The sequence below is a fragment of the Empidonax traillii genome, unplaced genomic scaffold (assembly GCF_003031625.1).
Source record: "Empidonax traillii isolate 1590-97213 ecotype Southwest subspecies unplaced genomic scaffold, ASM303162v1 scaffold438:size550143, whole genome shotgun sequence".
NCBI classification, from domain to species: domain Eukaryota; kingdom Metazoa; phylum Chordata; class Aves; order Passeriformes; family Tyrannidae; genus Empidonax; species Empidonax traillii.
The window spans coordinates 103,322-121,429 of record NW_020955631.1 but is presented as its reverse complement, the minus strand read 5'-3'; the positions used below and the strand labels follow the sequence as shown (position 1 = coordinate 121,429).

General features: G+C 42.8%; 1 protein-coding gene across 2 annotated transcripts in view; it reads left to right on the top strand.

Moving 5' to 3' along the window:
- The first annotated feature begins 7,705 nt into the window (after positions 1-7,705).
- The window catches only part of LOC114062809 (serine/threonine-protein kinase Sgk3), a 61,442-nt gene continuing 51,039 nt past the window's right edge, over positions 7,706-18,108 (top strand). For both annotated transcript variants that reach the window (XM_027894678.1, XM_027894676.1), the window contains exon 1: positions 7,706-7,828. The gene's annotated coding sequence lies outside the window, so the exon portion shown is untranslated. The remainder of the gene's footprint in view (positions 7,829-18,108) is intronic.

The window sequence follows — 18,108 nt, the reverse complement described above, 5'->3', positions numbered from 1 at the left end:
TCATGTCCTTCCCTTCTGTCCTACAGAAGAATTTCATCCATTTCCCTAATCTGGTTGTATCTGTATTGCATTACAGTGTGGGAAAGTTCATAGAACAGAAGACAGTAAAGATGAGAATGCAGAACAAAACTGAAGGAAAACAGAAATTTTATATAACTTTTAAGTTAAATAACTTACAGTATTAGCAGGGCTGAAAAGAGTGCCTGTGCTACTGATGTGCGAACATTAAGTCAAAACACTTCCAATTGACACATATATGAAAGATTTCACATATGTAAACTTTTGTAACCCCTCCACTTCACTTAGAAACGGCTAACAGCTTCCTTACAGCCTTCTACTCTTGCTTATAGGCTTATTCTCTTCTTTTAAAGATTTTATACCCTAACTCCTATATTAAGACAAATAAGAACACCTCTATGAATTTGTGGTAGGTTTTGAGATTTAATGTCTGTGCAAGCTGTTGCCTCATTGTTGATACTTCCTGATAACTCATGGGAAACATCTGAGGCAGGGACTTTCTTGTTCCCCAAAAGGGCAACCACAGCTGGGATGAAAATGAAAAGGGAGAAGAAACAAAAAAACCCACTTCATTACATAAATCTGTTTTCTAAATGGGGTATTTTCTTACGCTGAAACTTTGGTAAGTTAATTCAATTTCAGCTTCTTGGAAACTGTCATTGCCATATCACATGGTGCATTTTTCTTTCCTATACCACTAAGATTTAATCCCAGTTCCCTTTTACAAAACAATGAAAAGAAGCAAAAGTAGACCTAGGGTTTCACTTAGGGTCTCTAACTTACCATGTGTTTAATTATTACATCTTGCTTTGAGTAAGATGACTATTTGTCCTCTCATGTTTTCTTTGGTCTGTTCTTTGGATTTCCATTTGGAGGCATCTTGAGACAACAATTATGGAGCACCCTTAAAACACATGTCATATTGCCCTTTTTCTTATATCTTTTTCTAGAGGAATATCTAGAGAAATCCAGCTTCTTGGCTGGATGCTTGAGAATTTAATATATTTTTATTTAATATATTGCTTGTTATTTAATATATTTTAAATAAATAGCTTTAAAAATCTAAATATAACCTAAAAATTAAAAATATTTTTTAAAGAATTTCACTACAGATTTAAAGAATATACTGTCTTCCATTATTTTAGATGATTGTGCTTGCAGAGGCTGACCGTTAGATGCTGCAGCAATCGTGACTGGTGTTTCATATGACAAATAGCTCATAGCAGCAGGGAACCTGAATGCAAAAATGGGATTTGCTTTCAATGCAAAAATTTAACAGGCTTGTGGTGTGAATGAATGAACCTCACAGTGTATCCAGCAACAAAAGCTGAAGGGCAGTGAACCGTTTGGTCTAATTAACTTTGAACTTCACAGGGAAAACACTTATAATGTTAAATAGCACACTATGGCACGGCAGTTGAGTAAGAGGATATGATCAAGGAATAACAAATTTCCTTTTTGGAAGAAGGGAAGAAAATGATGTGTGATTACTAGCTGCCTAGGCAGAGGAATCCATGATTATTGCTTACCTCTCACCATTTCAGGAACAAGACTGTACTTACTCACCTGAAAGCTGCTCCTAGTTAGGGCCTAAGCAACAGTGCTTACATGTCCTGAAATATCAGAAATTTGGCAATAGCTTCCTCCAGTTCAATTCATCAGTATTACACTTGTCTCAAGATCAAACAATTAATGACTATTATTTAATCACAACTAAGACTTGGAAAAGTCTCTGTTTACACTCTGGACTGGGGCACCTCACCTGAATATCTGTCCACGATGGACTCCAATTCTTCAAAAATCTGATCTAGATATACTCATGGCACTGATAAGTACAAACTAAAGTACAAAATTCCAACAACTTTGGAAATATAACCAACTAAAAATGGTGGCTATGAGAAGGGTGACCTCCACACCTCTATACCTGTTGTGATTTGGGTATTGATGTGAAAGCCTAATGGCAGTGCTTTGGAGATAATTTGTCCTTGGAGGCATAATGAGATTTAGATAGGGATCCTCAGATGTGATTTCGCAACTAAGTTCAGGGTGTTCAACAAAGTATTTAAGTTTCTTTCCATTTAAGATTTGTTTTGAACTTTCACCTTAATTGCTGTAGTCCATATTTCAAATGTTCAATAAAATGTGTTATACAACCTTACTGGAGTAAAGTAAATTCAATACCTGTACCTTGTAAATCTCTGTGCTAATTAGAACTGTCACACCATCACAGAATATGCTGAGTTGGAAGGGACCCTTAAGGATCACTGAGTCCAGCTCCTGGCTCTGCACAGGACTATCCCCAAGAGTCATACCATGTGCCTGAGAGTGTCATCTAAATGCTTCTTGAACTCTGTCAGGCTGGTGCTGTGACCGCTTTCCTGGAGAGCCTGTTCCAGTGCCCAACCACCCTCTGGGTGAAGAACCTTTTCTAATATCCAACCTAAACCCTCCCCAATGCTACTTGAGGCCATTCTCTCAGATCCTGTCACTGGTCACCACAGAGAAGAGGTCAGTGCCTTCCCCTCCCGCCCTTCCCTTCACAAGGATGTTGTAGACTGTGATGAGGCCTCCCCTCAGTCTCCTCTTCTCCAGGCTGCTAGTCCCCTGAGGAGGAACTTTATAATTCCTTCGGGACCTTGCTCTAAAAAACTGGGAATTTGTGTGCCTGAAGATAGAAACCTCCTCATGAACGTGGATTCAGTGTCAGATGAATGCCATGTCACAACAAGCCTTTCTCATGCTACGTAATCATTAATCTATTTCCTTGTTAGCATGTGGTTGTGGGGGATCTAACTAGCCTGAACGTGTACTGTCAGGTCTGCTGAACAGACAACCCTAGGTGAAAGATCATCTTATATAACTTTCTGCTCTCTGCTTTAAAACTTTCTTAACTTCCTTTGTTCCACTTGTCCTCAGTCTGTTTCTTTCATCCCTACGTTGGCTCATAGCCTATAGTCCTAGAAAGCTTGCTGCGAGTCTACATCAGCTAATGACCATTTGTCTTTGCAATTTTTCCTCTGAAGTTCAGCCCCCGCTATTGTGGGGCTTCTTTATATGGGAGGGAGCGGAAGTAGGATGCATGAAGGCAGAGTTGCTACGGGTAAAAAAGTGAAAAGGGAAGAAAGGCAGAGGCATGCAAATAGGTGAAGCAACAAAGAGAATGAAAGAAGGTGTAGAAAAAGGGCAGAAGTCATGGTGGCCTTGCAAAAGATGTTTCTGCCCTTTTTTTGATCTCTCATAATAAGGTGGAGAATCCATCATCCCCACAACTACTGAGTTACTGCACAAAGGGTTTACTCTGACCGCAGTCTGTGCACTGGACTGCTGATACTGACAGGAATTTTGTTTTGCTTTAAAAGCAGTATGTCATCATCATCTGGGTTTTTTTCCCCCATTTTCTCTTTCTGTGTTGCTGATGCTTCTAGGTGAGCTGTTCAGACACTGGCCTGTGTGTAGTTAAATAAATCAACCTGTCTGTAAGAAAATGCCTAAGAACAGAAACCAAACAATGGAGCAAACATGAGGGAACAAATGAGCACATCTATTAGCTTTGTTTGCTCAGCAGCAGGCCTGAGACTGACCTTTTAAAGATTTTCTAGATTTAGGGCTGCCTAGTGTGTACTTATGTCCTCCCAGCAGAATATCAGAGCAAGAGGAAAACATGCCATTCTTACAGGGAAATTACAATGAAAAAGAAGGCAGAATACTTGCCAGGATACTGGCAAGTATTTTTTCCCTTTGTTCCTTATTTTATTTTAAGAGGCTTTTACCATAGGTGAAGTTTGCTTGCATTGAAGGGAAGGCAGTTCAGATTCTCTTTGGTATTTAGGTCTTCTGCTCTGGCTGTACAGTAGGGCAATAGCCTGAGTAGCAACAGAAGAGTCTCTGGTGCAGACAAATGAACTTGAAAAGAGTGTGAATTTATAGTTATCCAGGGACTCCACCACCATGGCAATGTCATGGAGAGGCCAGGGCTGCATCTGCACATTGTGGTCTAAACTTGGAAGCTTTTCACCAGGCTGTCAGTGTGGCAACCCAGCACTTGCAAGATGACCATGACTTTCTCAATCTGCCTAGTTTGTGCCAAAGTGCATGTGAAGCAGGAAAAAAAATGGATTGTATCAGGTCAAAGAAAGATTTGTAGTGTTTTTACACACATACACAATAAAAAAAAAAGGACGAGAAGAGACTTCCAGTGGTTCAGACCCCTCAACTGATAAAATGCTGCTATTTATAGCTGACCTTTTGTGTTCCTTCCTACCAGCTCTGTGTTCTTTCAAGTGGCAGGAAAACTCTTGAAAGAGTTGCGTATTATTATTAGCTAACTGAAATGGATTTCACTTTAAATTGATGCTTTTCACAATTTTCAATTTCAGATAAGAAATAAACAATACAAGAATACCTGGACAGAACTTTGGTAGTAGAAATCCCAGTGACAGTAGGCACTTTATCCAGTGTTTAAGAAGTAAAAGTATGTTGTGATAAAACATCAGATTATAGGCTACTTTGGGATTGAACGGATCTTTCTTTTTTAGGGATGGGGAAGAAACATTTTTTTGTTCTGTTTTTAATTTTGTCCTGATACAGGAAAAAGACCTTCCAACTTTTTCATCGTTCAGGTTATTTGGAAGAGAAAGGAAAGGAGGGAATGATTACATCTATTATTCAGTCTTGCTCTACTAATTTAATCCAATGCAGAAATAGGTGAAAAGATGAAAGATTAATTCCTGTTAAATATATACAGACTTAGGAGTAACAGAAGGTTACAATAATCATAGAATCACAGAATCATAGAGTAGTTTGGGTTGAAACAGACTGTTAAAGGTCAACTAGCCCAAGCCCCTGCATTGAGCAAGGACAAGCTTCTTGTAGCCCCATTTAGGTACTGGAAGGCTCCTATAAGGTCTCCCCAGAGCCTTCTCTTCTCCAGGCCAAACAACTCCAACTTCCTCACCTGTCTTCATAGGAGAGATGCTCCAGCCCTCTGTTCATCCTCTTGGCCCTCCACTAAACTCGCTCCAACAGGTCCACATCTTTATTGTGTTGAGGACCGCAGGGCTGGACAAAGTATTCCAGGTGGGATCTCACCAGAACAGAGCAGAGGGACAGAATCAACTCCCTTGACCTCCTGGACACACTGCTTGTGGTGCAGCCCAGGATATGGTTGGCTTTCTGGACTTTGAGCACATACTCGTGGGTCACACCCAGCTTTTCATCCACCAGCACAGGTCTGCTCTCCATCCATTCATCCCCCAACTTGTATTGATACTGGGGGTTGCCCCAACCCGGGTATACTGCGTTGCACTTGGTTTTGTTGAACCTCACTGAGGTTCCCATGGGCCCATTTCTCGAGTTTGTTCAGATCCCTCTAGATGGCATTCCACTCCTCAGGCCTGTCCAACTGCACCATTCAGCTTGGTGTCATCTGCAAACTTGCTGAGGGTGCCTTCAATGCCTTTGTCTGTGTCACTGAAGACATTAAACAGTGCCAGTCCCAATATGGACCTCTGAGGGGCACAGCTTGTCACTGATCTCCACTTAGACATTAAGCCATTGACCACTACCCTCTGGATATAATCATCCAATAAATTTCTCCTCCAATGGACAGTCCACCCATAAAATTCATATCTCTCCAATTTAGAGAGAAGGATGTCGTGGAGGACCGTGTCAAAGGCTCTACAAAGTTCAGATAAATGACATCTGTAGCCCTTCCCTTGTCTGCTGCTGTAGTCACTCCATCATAGAAGGCCACTGGGTTGCTCAGGCAGGACTTGTTCTTGGTGAAGCTATGCTAGCTGTCTCAAATCACCTCCCTCTTCTCCATATGCCTTAGCATAGGTTCTGTTCCATAGGCAGATCTGTTCCATGGTCTTCCCAGGCACAAAGGTGAGGCTGACAGGTCAGTAGTTCCCATGATGTTTAAATGTACTTCAACTTTCTATTTTAAGTTATCTAAATAATCTGGCAATTTTCTAAGTTCATATTTTTGACCATTAGCACAGTTTTAGAGAAGCTGTCAGTCAGAAAGAAATTATTGACACAATAGCAGTGGTTGTAGCCATTCAAGTGTACAGTTCCAGCGAGTGGTGGTAGACTAAAGAAAAGATGAAAACCAGAAGTGAATTTTAGGTGCAGTCAAATGACTGGGAATAACTATGGGTTAAATAAGCATTCCCACAAAAATGTGCCAGCAAAATCTTTAAATTAAGAGAGTGAAAGTGGAAGCTTGCATCGAAAACATACCACCTTGGCAAGAGCTGTTTATTCCTACCTTTCCTCAAAGACGTGGCTTTTAGCTGCAGTTTTTCATTTCACTCCTTTGCTTGGCAGTCCTTAAAAGCTGGGAAGGAAGGTACTATCCAAACTGTATTGAAGGGACACTGTAATGTAGTGATCTTTCTTTTAAGATATACTATGACATCAGGTTAACTAGACCAGACCAAGCTCTTTGTCTGGTATTCACTTTTACCCATATTAAAGTCTCTGTTTTATTTTCAGCATCTCAGGATGCAAGAGTTGTTGCTTTCTTCAGTAGTCTCTTCCCTTTCTCTCACTGCCGCTCAGCAAATTTCACCTGTGCCCTGATTGTCCTTGGAACAACCTCCCTTGTCTCACATCCCGTCTCTGAGGCCTTCCTGAAATTCTCCTTGTTTTGTGAGGCCTCCAGGCTGGTGCCATCTTCTAAGGGGTGCCATATGGGAACTTCAGTTGGCCATACCCAGAACCATGAATCTGATAGACAGAAGTGTTTTGAGGCAGAATTGCACAAATTAAGGGTGGGGTGGGGTTTGGTGTGCTGCATCCTCTGTTATTATGTGGAGAAGAAAGTGTGTCAGGAAGTACGGAAGAAGCAGCCAAAAAAGAGACAGCAAATGTTGCTTCAGACAAACTGATAACTCTATTTTTACCACATCCTGCTGTGAGAAATGAATACTTGAAAGTGATTTTTGAAGAATAAAGACAAAACAATGCCTGGAAGACAGAGGGGGGAGCATACTAGGATACTGCTGCATCCTAGATGAAGTCTCCGATGTTTCTTTCCTCCATCCAGCCCTATTAATGTACTTTTGATGCCCAGATGGATAAAATATTAGCATCGAAAATCCATCCTCGCTTTCCGCGCCGGGCAGTGGCACCTCTGCAGGGGACGGAGCGGCCCGGTCCTGTGCAGGCTCCGTGTACGTCTCGATGAGGCACAGTCCCTGCCCGCGGCCTCACAGCATCGCCAGCCCTCGGAACCTGCTCCCGAGGCGCGGCCAGCGCGCCCGCTGGGCGCTGGATGTGGGGAGGACCGCGTCGCCCTTGATTATCCGTAGGTTTAGCGGGCGGATCGCGCTAATCCGCCCCTGTATCCCACGTCCCCGCGCTGGCCGGCAGCCGCAGGCTCTGCGGTCCCTCCGGGAGCTGCAGCCGCGGGGCCCCGGGCGGGAGCGGGGCCGGCTGCGAGTCCCCGCCTGACCCCGCGCCGGGCGCCGCCCGGGGGGCGCTGGTTGGGCAGGGCCGGCGGCGGGGGCGGCGGAGCGGCTGCGACAGCGACACCGACAGCGGCACCGACAAGTGACAGCGACACCGACAGCGGCAGCGGCCCCGCCTGCGCCGGCGGGGGAGCGGCTGCCGCCCGCGGCCGCCCGCGGCGGGAGCGCGTCATCCCGCGGCCGCGGCGGGAGGAGCGCGGCTGACGCGGCGGGGAGGAGGAAGCGGCAACTCGGGCGGACGGACGGGCGGGCGGACGGACGGACGGACGGACGGGCGGACGGACATCCCCGGCCCGCCCCGGCCAGCGGAGGGACGGGGGGTCGGAGGGAGGCAGGTACGCGGGGTCCGGCCGTCCAGGGGTCCGTGCCCCCTCCGACGGGCATGGGAAAGAGAGGCCGCCCGGAGCCGCGGAGGTTCGGCGGCCGCGGGGATACGGGGCACGGGGACGTTTTGTTTCCCTTTTGTTGCATCCCGAAAACGCCCTCGTGCTTTGCCCGCACCTCCGGCGTTCCCGTGGAGTGTGCTCGGTGTGGCCCTCGAGGGGGGGCTCCTGCGGGCGGGGACGGGGGAACTGAAAGTGTTCCCACAGGAAAGCGCTGCTCCCCGCGTGGGCGTGCGGCTCCAGCGGCAGGGATCCACTTACGGACACGGGGCAAAGTGCTCACAGACGAGTAAACAAACACGGAGAAACTTCTGCTTTTTTTTTTTTTTTCCTCCCAGCGACCATAATTTTAGATATTGTATTTGCAAGGAAGTTGCAAAGTCATTCAGCATTTCATATTCTCCTCTCCTGTTTTTTTGTTTGTTTGTTTTGTTTTTTTCTTGGATTTTGTTTGTTTGTTTGTTTTGTTTTGTTTTTTCTTTTATTCCCACCCTCCTACAGCAGGGTCACTTGGCTCCTGCTAGTACTCTCGCTCGCATGCTTTTATGGGTTACTGCGTGTATGTGTAATTTTACTTATTATGCTTTATTTTGAATAGCTGGCTGTGTGTGCGAGGGTTTGATTTCTGAGTTGCAACCGTAGGCACCACCAAACTCCATTTCACTTCCACTACTTAATTCCATAAAGACAGTAATGCTGCACACTTTTAAGAGCTGAAGGATGGCTTGGCATTTACATTTAGAGCAGGTGAAAGAGCCCTTGGCCAGAGAGCCCTTGTCCCGTGCCCCGGCAGGATGAAGAGATCTTGGCTCGCTTTGCTTTGCGCCTCACAGAGGAAAAGCAGTGGATGCAGTTCGTGCCTGAGGTCGCTCTTTCTAGTGGTCTATGTGCCAGACAGACAAGGGCTGGAATTGCATCTTTACCCCTTTAAACACGTTCAGCATGAGAGAAGGTTGGAGGCAGGAAGAGAATTAAATTGTTTTCTCGTCTTGTGCAGAAGGACTTGCAAAGTATTGCTGCTTCCTGCACAGATCTTTTCCGGGAAGGTAAAATTCTGACGCAGACTTTGAGGATTTGCATTAACGGGAGAACTGGTCGAGCTTGAAAGAGTATCCCATAAAATTCACCTGTGTGACTTTGTATTTGCAGGATGTCCTTGGCTCAGTGCTTTCATGAGCGTGGGTCAGAGCTCCTTGACTTCCCCTTCCTGACACTTAACACGGTCCTGCAAAGCTCTTTCTTGATCTGAATTCTGCCAGGCTCTTTCCCTTAGTTTTTGAGAGTGTTAGAAGAACGGGAATATGCATTAGTTGGCGTCAAAAAACATTTAGTGATCTCTGTATTTCTGTCTAGTAAGTACTACAGCCCCTTTGTTACATGCATTGAAATAGCATTGAGGTTTATACTGGACACTCAAAATAGATGTTGGCAGCCCTTGCATTTAATTTCTTTCATGCTAATTTAATAAATTCAGTACCTATTGTAATCTGAAAAGAGGATTAAACATTTCCTGAGGGAGAGTTATGCGGACTGGTGTATTCATGGGCTGCATCCAGAGTACTGCAAGACTTGCAGTTCATCGGTTATGCTGTTCTGAGTGGATCTTCATTCTGATTATCAACAACTCATAGCCGTTGTTGCTTTTTACTACCGCTGTCTGCATTCTCATTCTCTAAGGAGAGGTATCTTTTTAAAGAAGCCTGACAAAGCTGGATGTTTGAGTCTCCTCATTGAACAGAAGTCTTCAAAGGACCTACGGGGAGACTAGTTGGGTGGTTCCTAGGCCACTCTGCTTTTAAAAGAATGTATTGCAGGGAGCTCGTAGTTCAAGTTTTAAGATGTGGGCACTTTAAAATTACTACTCTCTTCATTTTTTTACTTGTTTAAAATCATCCCACTAGTAGGTGGATAATTTGACTGTAATGGCATGTGTTTAAAATAGTGATTGCTGGTTTTTAATATGCAGAATTGCTTCAGCCTAGCTAGCTGGAATAGCTGTAAGCCTCCAAAGCTGACCTTACCCAGCAATAAGATATTTCAGTAGGGTATGCTGAGGGCCAAAAGTAAAGTATATGAAATAAAATGTCCTAGGTATTAGCAAATAAAAATAGATGCAAAGCATCTCTTGTCTCTCCTGGGATCTAGGGTTTATGATGAAAATCATCTGTCAGTCTATAATGCCACACATGCTAATTGCAGGTTCATGTTAATCATCACTCTCTAAGAGAGTATGTCAAATCTTATTTTCCATCCCATCCATATAGGATAAGCTTCTAATAAGCTGTGATCCTTCAGCCACATCCACACATCAGTTTTCTCCTGGGTTATCCTGCCTATAACCCAGATCATTTTCCAGATGGTTTCAGTTTTATAATTTGCTTGCAAGTTACTAGGGCTTTTTTGTCCCACGGCTACAAGCGATTTTATACACAAATGCCCTGCATTTCTGCATGGAAATAGAGCTCAGATTACACATATTTGCAGTTGCAAATTAATTTTTTGTTTCAACAGTCTAATTTGTCATTTAGAAAAATGTTATTTCAAAGGAGTGTGAGCTTCCCAAAAGGAAAGTCACTATTGGTTGGTTTTGTGACTTCATTTTTGGACATCCTTAAGTCAGTGAAGACTTATTCTGCTATGTTGTTTTTTTTTTTTCTGTAGGCCAAGGAACTAGAAAGTAGCGTAAGTAATGTATGCATTTGTATAGACTGGGCTATAGTAAAGCAATATGTTGTTTTTATTTGAATGAGTGTTTATACTGAAGGATTCATTTTGTTCTAGTTTAAGTAGTATCCATATGCTGGAATATCCTGCAGAGTGAACACTTACACTTTCCAAAGTAGAACTGAAAGGCTTCAGCATACTGTAAGAACATTTTAAAATGTGTTAATCAGGTTCCTGCTTCCCCCAAGTCTTCCAAACCACCTAACGCTGTGCCTGCCTGACTATGAAAGTGGCTTAAATGTATTGGATCTCCCTTTAAGCAGAAAGTTATTAAGCGCCTTATTTAGAGCTGCTGCAGTTGAGCATCAAAGCCCTTAGGAGATGAAGAAACTAGGGCACCTGGCAAGCAATTGTAAACACACACCCTGATGGGATTGGCTGTGTCTTGAAATGCAGTTGTTTAGGCTTCCTTTTTAAAACACTGCCAGAAGAGGAGCCAGCGCTCACCTTTCCCTGAGAGCTCCTGTTGGTAAGACTTGTTTGAAGAGTAGACTGTGTTCTGGTAGTTGACATCTGGGCTCCTGATCCGAGTGCCCAAGGGGTTCATGCCCACATCTTCTTCCACCTCTGTTGTTGTTGAATAGGCTGAAGGAAGTGGGAGGGCATGTTTCTTTCCTTGTGTTCAACCTGGGCCCTCGTGCAGAAGATGCAACCGGTTGCCTGAGGGAGCAGATGAGGGAACACCAGAACCTGACTGTCACAGCAGTTTGTGTGCTCCACTGGGAGGAGGGCTGGCATCTAGTGGTTGGTTGCTGATGGTGAGACTGTTATCAGAGGTGAACATTTTCATGACATCCTCCAAGTTTCAAGAGAGGATCAAGACTTGGCTAATTGCTCTAGGAGAAAACTAGGCCTAGGAGAAGACTGGGCTTAGAGATCTGCAGTGAGTGGTGACAATTGTTTATAGTCCCGGTTTAGAATTTAAGCCCTCAAGCTGAAGTGGGGAAAGCGTCCAGTGTTTCCTGCCAGAAAGCCCCATTTCCAGTGCAGAAATTTCCATCCTGGGCCACCTCTCTTGCACAATGTATCTGTATGGCGATTGGTGTCAGCCTACCAGTTCTGTATTATGCAGATTTTTAGGTGTCATTGTAAGTAATCCGTACCACAGATTTGGGTGTTTGTGACCTGACCTGTAACTCAATTCGCTCACCCAATTCTGTGCTGAGAATCTTCTTCCCTAACCTTTAGCAAAGGAAAAGGTTGTCTTTTCATGTGATCTTTTCACTGGCGTTTCTCAGACACCCTGCAAGCATCATCTGATGAGGAAAGGGAACTTATTATTTCCTCATATTTGAAATGCTTCGCTTTGCAACTACAGTCTGTCTTTGTTTTAGGGCAGAAAAGCACCTGGTTGAAGGGGGAGTGTGTATAAGCAAGATTGGTGTCTAAATTTATTTCAAAGCTCCTTTATTCAAAGAGATGTCACATCTTATTTCTTGGCAGTCTTGTTTGAAACTGTGAGGGCAACTGGCAAGCTGCTAGTGCTAAGTGCCTTGCCAGATCCTATTGCAAAATGCTGCCAGTGAAGGAGTTGCATAACTTTACAGACCGTTATGTTTCTCTTGGAGTAAACCAGAGGGGTACCAGCTTCTGAACCTTTGCCTCTGCTGAGAATCAGGACGGACATGTTTCCATCAGCTTATGAGGCACCAACACACTGCTTTGCTGCTGCTGTCTATTCCAGCTCTTGCAGTCAGTTTTCCTGCAATGGTACTTCTCTGTCTCTTGTTTACTGTTGCAAAATAACCAAGGAAACAGAACCATTTAAAAGATCTTCACTGTATTGTTAATTGCAAAATATTTTGGAACAGACATCAGACCAAGGAAAGGTTTGCCTCGGATTCTGGACCCAATATTGCTACTGTAACAGGCGCATCAGAATACGTTTGCAGTGCCCCACTGAGTTATAACTCATACTTCAGTGCTTATTGAACATCTATGGAACTGAAGTAATTCCCAAGTACTTGTATTTGTCAATATAATGTAGGGTGCAGAATCTGATATCTAAATATGTGCAAACTGTGAGCCAATTTTTGAGAATTTGTAACTTTTCTATTTGTTTTTAAAACAAGGCACCAGTTGGAAACACAGTTCTGTTTTTCAGAAACTGTCTTGATAGCTGTTTCAGAGCTTTGCATCATTAATCTGTCTCAAATTGATATTTTAATGAGAAAATGTAAGTGTTTGGGGACTTGTGAGGATTGCTGTCCTGTGATGTTGCATATAACATTGCATTACAGTGAAATTTCTGGATTCAGCTAGGAATATAAGCTGAAGGGGTAAGTGCTGCTTAGGGCTAAACACCACGCTGTTATTCCAGTTAGAAGAAACCTTGGGAGGTGCCAAGTGTGACCTCCTGCTTGAAAGAGGGTTAACCCTGAGTTCAGACGGGGCTGCTCAGGGCTTTGTGGAGCTGGGTTTTGAAAACCTCCCAAAGACAGAGGCTCCACAGCCCCGCTGGGCAACCTGCCTTAGTGGTTAGTTCTCCTTGGGGGATTTTCCCTTCTCACGCAATGCAATGTAGAGAGTCTGTGTCTGCCTTTGTACCGTTCTTGAAGACATTGGGAGGCTGCTGTTACGTGCCCCTCAAGTCTCCTCTTCTCAAGGCTGAGTAGGTCCAGTTGCCTCCAACTCACCTCCTAGACCATGTGCTGCAGCCCATGACTGTCTGTCTTCTGGCCTCTTCCATGCCCTGTGTAGTTTCTGCTTAAGAGCAGGAATGTTGGATGTATTTAGATAGAAGTGAACTCTCTCTGCAGGACTCTGGATGACTGTGTATTTATACTGGGATAATTTAGGTTTAGAGGGTTTTTTTTTGTTTTTTGTTTGGCATCTTAGTGTTAGGTATTTATGAAATGGGGTCACTATCAAGCCCTAAAATATGTTTCATACTAAGTTTAGTAAATAAGTAAGAGCTGAGCATTCAGATAATGAATGCTTTTACTCAAACTCAGTGGAATTTCCACTTTGTGGTATGTGTTTTGCTTTAATGCTGGGAAGAACACAGAAGAGGAACAGAAGGCAGTTAAAGAAAAAAAAAATGATGGGACTTAACCATAGTTTGCAAAAGCAAGATGCACTAAGTCTACGAGTTTGGAATGCTACCAAAAACTACAAACCAGAGAAAACTTAGGACAGTTCAGAAATAAAAGCTTCCTGGCAAAAATACCCAGACTGTCAAAGGCCTTGAAGACAAGTGCACCAAAGAACTAGAAGACTTCTGCTACTTTGTTGCTGTAGTAGTGGTGCATCTTGAATATATGAGCGGGGTGGGAAAGGAAAATAAAAGAAAAGAGCTATGTTTTCATAAAAGGTAAGTAAAAAGAACATGTAGTATTAAAGAGTACATAGCAGTGTTTTATGAGAGGTAAGAAGTGAAACAGAAGGGGGTTATCTGGAGTCATATAGATGCTGACAGCCTAGAATCTAATTTTCCTCCTGATTATTTTTTTTCAAATACCAGGCCCTCTGTTTTTTTCATTTAAGCATTTAATTTAAATAATTGACATAATGTAATTAATTTATGTTCCTAGTACGGTAAATTTCTTGTAAATAATTCACTTATCAGTTGATCTTTAAAAGGGGTCCTCTGTTTTTCAGACTAGCACAGAAATGGTTAAGCAGCATTTTAATATTAAAGCATCTAAATTTCACCTCCCAAATCAGTCCTTGGTAAGGGAATATCTGGTGTCTTTGGAATTGTTGGGACTAACAACTCTTTCCTGCCATCCTTCTGTTTTCAGAGCCCTGATAAATAACATACGGGATTTCTCTGTCAGGGGACCAACAAAACTGTCCCTTGGTTGTGTCCCTTGAAAATATTGTCATACTTGCAGCTGTGGCAGAAAACCTGAGAAATTACATTGCTATAGTGAGAGAGTGTGGCCAGTGTGCTCCTAAGTTTTCAACTGTCTTGGTGTAAAGTGTTTGTATCAAGAATGAACTGTGCTCTTTCCAATGCGGATTGAAGTCTTGTATATGTGTCCACACACATTACATGTAACTCTAAAGGCATAGGCCAGATAGATTGGTTTAACTTCAATTTTCTTCAGAATTTTTTGGAGGTTGGCTGCCTCTTTGGTTCTCTTTTCATGTTAACTAATACGTTATGTAGTGGATGAATAGGATTCTTTATAGAATTATCTAAAACCAGGCACTGATTTATTTGAAAACAAAGGGTTTCTTTAGAGCTAAGTTTAAGCTGGCATTGCCATGAATCCTAGAATTATTCTACATTTAAATGAGAGAACAGTGATGCACTTGTACTTGGGCTTTGAACAGCGCAGAGCTGTTGACCAGAGACTCGGAGACCGCTGAGCAAATCTGTTTAGGTTCATTTGCCAGAGTTTCCAAGCCTACTTTTCTCTCCCTACACAGATGACGAGAAGCAAAGCTAAAAGGACACTAGAAGCTGCACTGATCAATTTGTTTGGAGGTAGACAAATTGTTCGTTGATGTGCAATCAAAAAATGTATAAAACCCTGCTCTGTAGCGATCTGAACATGTACTTTTTCTCTGTTTTGCTTTGGGGTGTGTGGGGTCCAGAGCACAGCAGCTAAACAATACTTCACTTGTTCATAAAAAACCTTGGGAAGAAGGGGTGAGAAAGAAGAAAATATTTACAGCAGTTTTCCACCCAATTAAAATCAGAAGGCAGACTAAAAAGGAAAGAGTTCATGTATGGTCCAAGCCAATTAAAAGTAAATTTTGCTGCTTGGATGTTAATTTACACGTCCAAGGCAATGTAAATTTAAACTAGAAGTTTGACTTAACCTCACCAGTTCAGATGAACTTCAAATTTATGATTCATTTGGTTTTGGTCATGGCATCTGGGTGTTTAAGCACATTTTGTGTGAATTGACATTAGAAATTCATAAACTGCCTTAAAACGTTAAACTTGTGGAGTACTTCACCAGAATGTGTAAATAATGCCTGTCTTGCAAACATAGCTCTGCAACACGAGCTGGCTCGGATCCTCAGTTAGGATATTCTTATGTTTGGTGCCCTCAGCCATTCTTCCCGTTGTTTAATTATCTGGGAATAAAAGCAGAATTCTGTAGCTTCTCTCATGTATTAAAAGGTATCTCAAATTTCTGTGAAAACATTTTATTTGTATGTGTTGATATTAGTTGAGGTTGTTTGTGGGTATTTTACACTATAATGTGTGTTTATTTATAAAGAATTGAACTAGAGGTGGAAGGAGGACTCTCATAACACAGGGTTTTACTCGGAAATTAAACTGCAAACTTGTCAATATGTGCAAAAATCACTATACTGTTTTACATAGGAGCATCACTTGAAGTGACCTGAAAGAAATTTTGTCATCAACCACCCAGTCAAATCCCAGATGATTATTTAGGGAACCATGTTGGATGTGTGATGTGCACAGAGCGAGAAAGAAAACCGCCCTTGACAAGGAATCTGAAGGGGCTGAATATTTCAGAAGCTACAGAGCATAAGGAACAGAGGATGGCCTTGCAGCTCAGGATCTAAAAAGGCACACACACAGACATGTGCACAGTTTGACACTTCTTTAGGAAAAGAAAGTTGATGAAATGAAAATATGTTGATATTAGGAACTGCCAAGGAGAAACTGGAACATTCTTTGTCTTTGTTACTGCTCTATTACTCGGCAGCTGGAAAAGATTGATGGCTTGGGTGCTTGGCCCTTTTTTTGGTTGTGCTGTTTTAATTTATGAGTCAGAAAGTCCCCAGACGTAGGTCCTTATTTAAAGAAAAGAAAGAAAAAAAAGATGGATTATTAGCATTATTATTTTAAAGCAAATGCAGTTGAAATATTAAAACATTGTGATGGTTTGTTACAGTTTATTTACAGATCTGCCAAAGATGTCCATATGTCACATCAGATGTCATTTAAAATGGTCAATATGTTGTCTCGAACCAGTCAGTGCCTGGTGCCTAGACACTTCACGCTGTCACTCCAGTCATGCTTGTTTCTGCATAGCATTTTAGATCAGTCTAACAGTTGAGGAAAGCAGTGTTGTTCTGGTCTGCTACAGCTGACGCCTCCTGCCTTGCTCTCTGCCATATGGATGCCACTGTTGGTCCCTGGATTCCTCTGGTTTGGCTTAGGATGAGTCTCTGTTACTGTATTAGTTCAGTTCAGGAGATGCTTTTGGAGTACATCCCTCACCATTCCCTTTGCTGGGTGATCTTGAGGGGATGTCCAGCACAGGGCCACGCTGAGAGAGGCTGAAGCAGAACATACAAATCCTGCCATGCCATCACGGGTCATGTGGATGCTGCATCTTCAGCAGCAACTGTTTTCCTCTCTGTGGATATGCTTTTCTTGCTAAGGTAGATGTTGGAACAAAAACTACAGCAAGAGCAGATCCAGGCACCTGGAGCCTGCCTTTTCTCTTGACTTCAGGTGCAGCCTCGTTAGTCGCTGCTCTTGAAAGTGTAACACACCTCTGAAATTACTCTCCCTGCAAGTAGCAGTCTCATTTTTTATCTTTCTTTTTCTCAGTTTCCTACCTGGCACTCGACTTCCCTCAGTGCTTCTCCTCTCCGTGCTTTCAAACCTCTTTTCCTTCCTCTTACTTCTGGTTTGCCACCATCGCTTTCCTCGGATATTGCTCCCAGCCATAAGGTCTCAGACTCAAGAGTTCATGTAACTGTCTCTGCCCCAAAGATGTAATCTGTCTTTTATGAAGAAGTATTTGCTTCATCTGTATTTAAAGCCCTTTGCTGGTGAAGTCTCTTCCAGTGCTTCACTACCCTTCAAATATTTTTTTAATGTTATCTCCCCTCCTCCATTGTTTAACCTGAACCTTTCCTGTGCTAATTTTAAACTCATTAGGACTTGTCATATCCATAGAGACAATTCCCTTCTCTTCGAAGCAATCTTCCAGTGTAACAGCTTAAGTGGATTACCCTCTACTCCCCTCCGCTGCTAACAACTAGCTTGTCCATCCCACTTCCCCTAAGTCACGTTTTCTAGATTAGTTGGCATTTTCATTTCTCTTCCCTAGACCCTCTCAGGTAGGCCCACATCTTTTAATGCATTCAGACACAAACAGAGGACTTTTTTTAATTCAGCAGATTACGGACAGTCTTTCCATTCCCACCACTTTTATTTTATAACTTGTAGTGATGTTTGTCTTTCTTAGAACAGCATGACATTTGTCTCTTGTGACCTGCTGTAGTCTGAGGCTTTGTTGTTTCCTATCCTGTCATTTTATATTAGGTGTTTCCTGCCTGTGGGCAGTATCTTGTACATAACCTGCTACATTTCACTCCATCCTTCCAGGTCGCTACTCCATCCTGACAATGATATATTTAACCTTTGTTTCTCACATCCAGAACTAATATTTATTATTTCTGCACCTGTAGCCTGGTTGTTAAAATGTCTCGAGGTGGTTTCAAAACCTTTCTAAAGGGAAGATGTGACATTTGTGGTTTCTCTCCTACCTATCTGGAAGGCTGTCAGAGGAAGTTAGCAATGTGATCTAACAAATCTCTTTTGGCTGCTACTTATCTTCCAG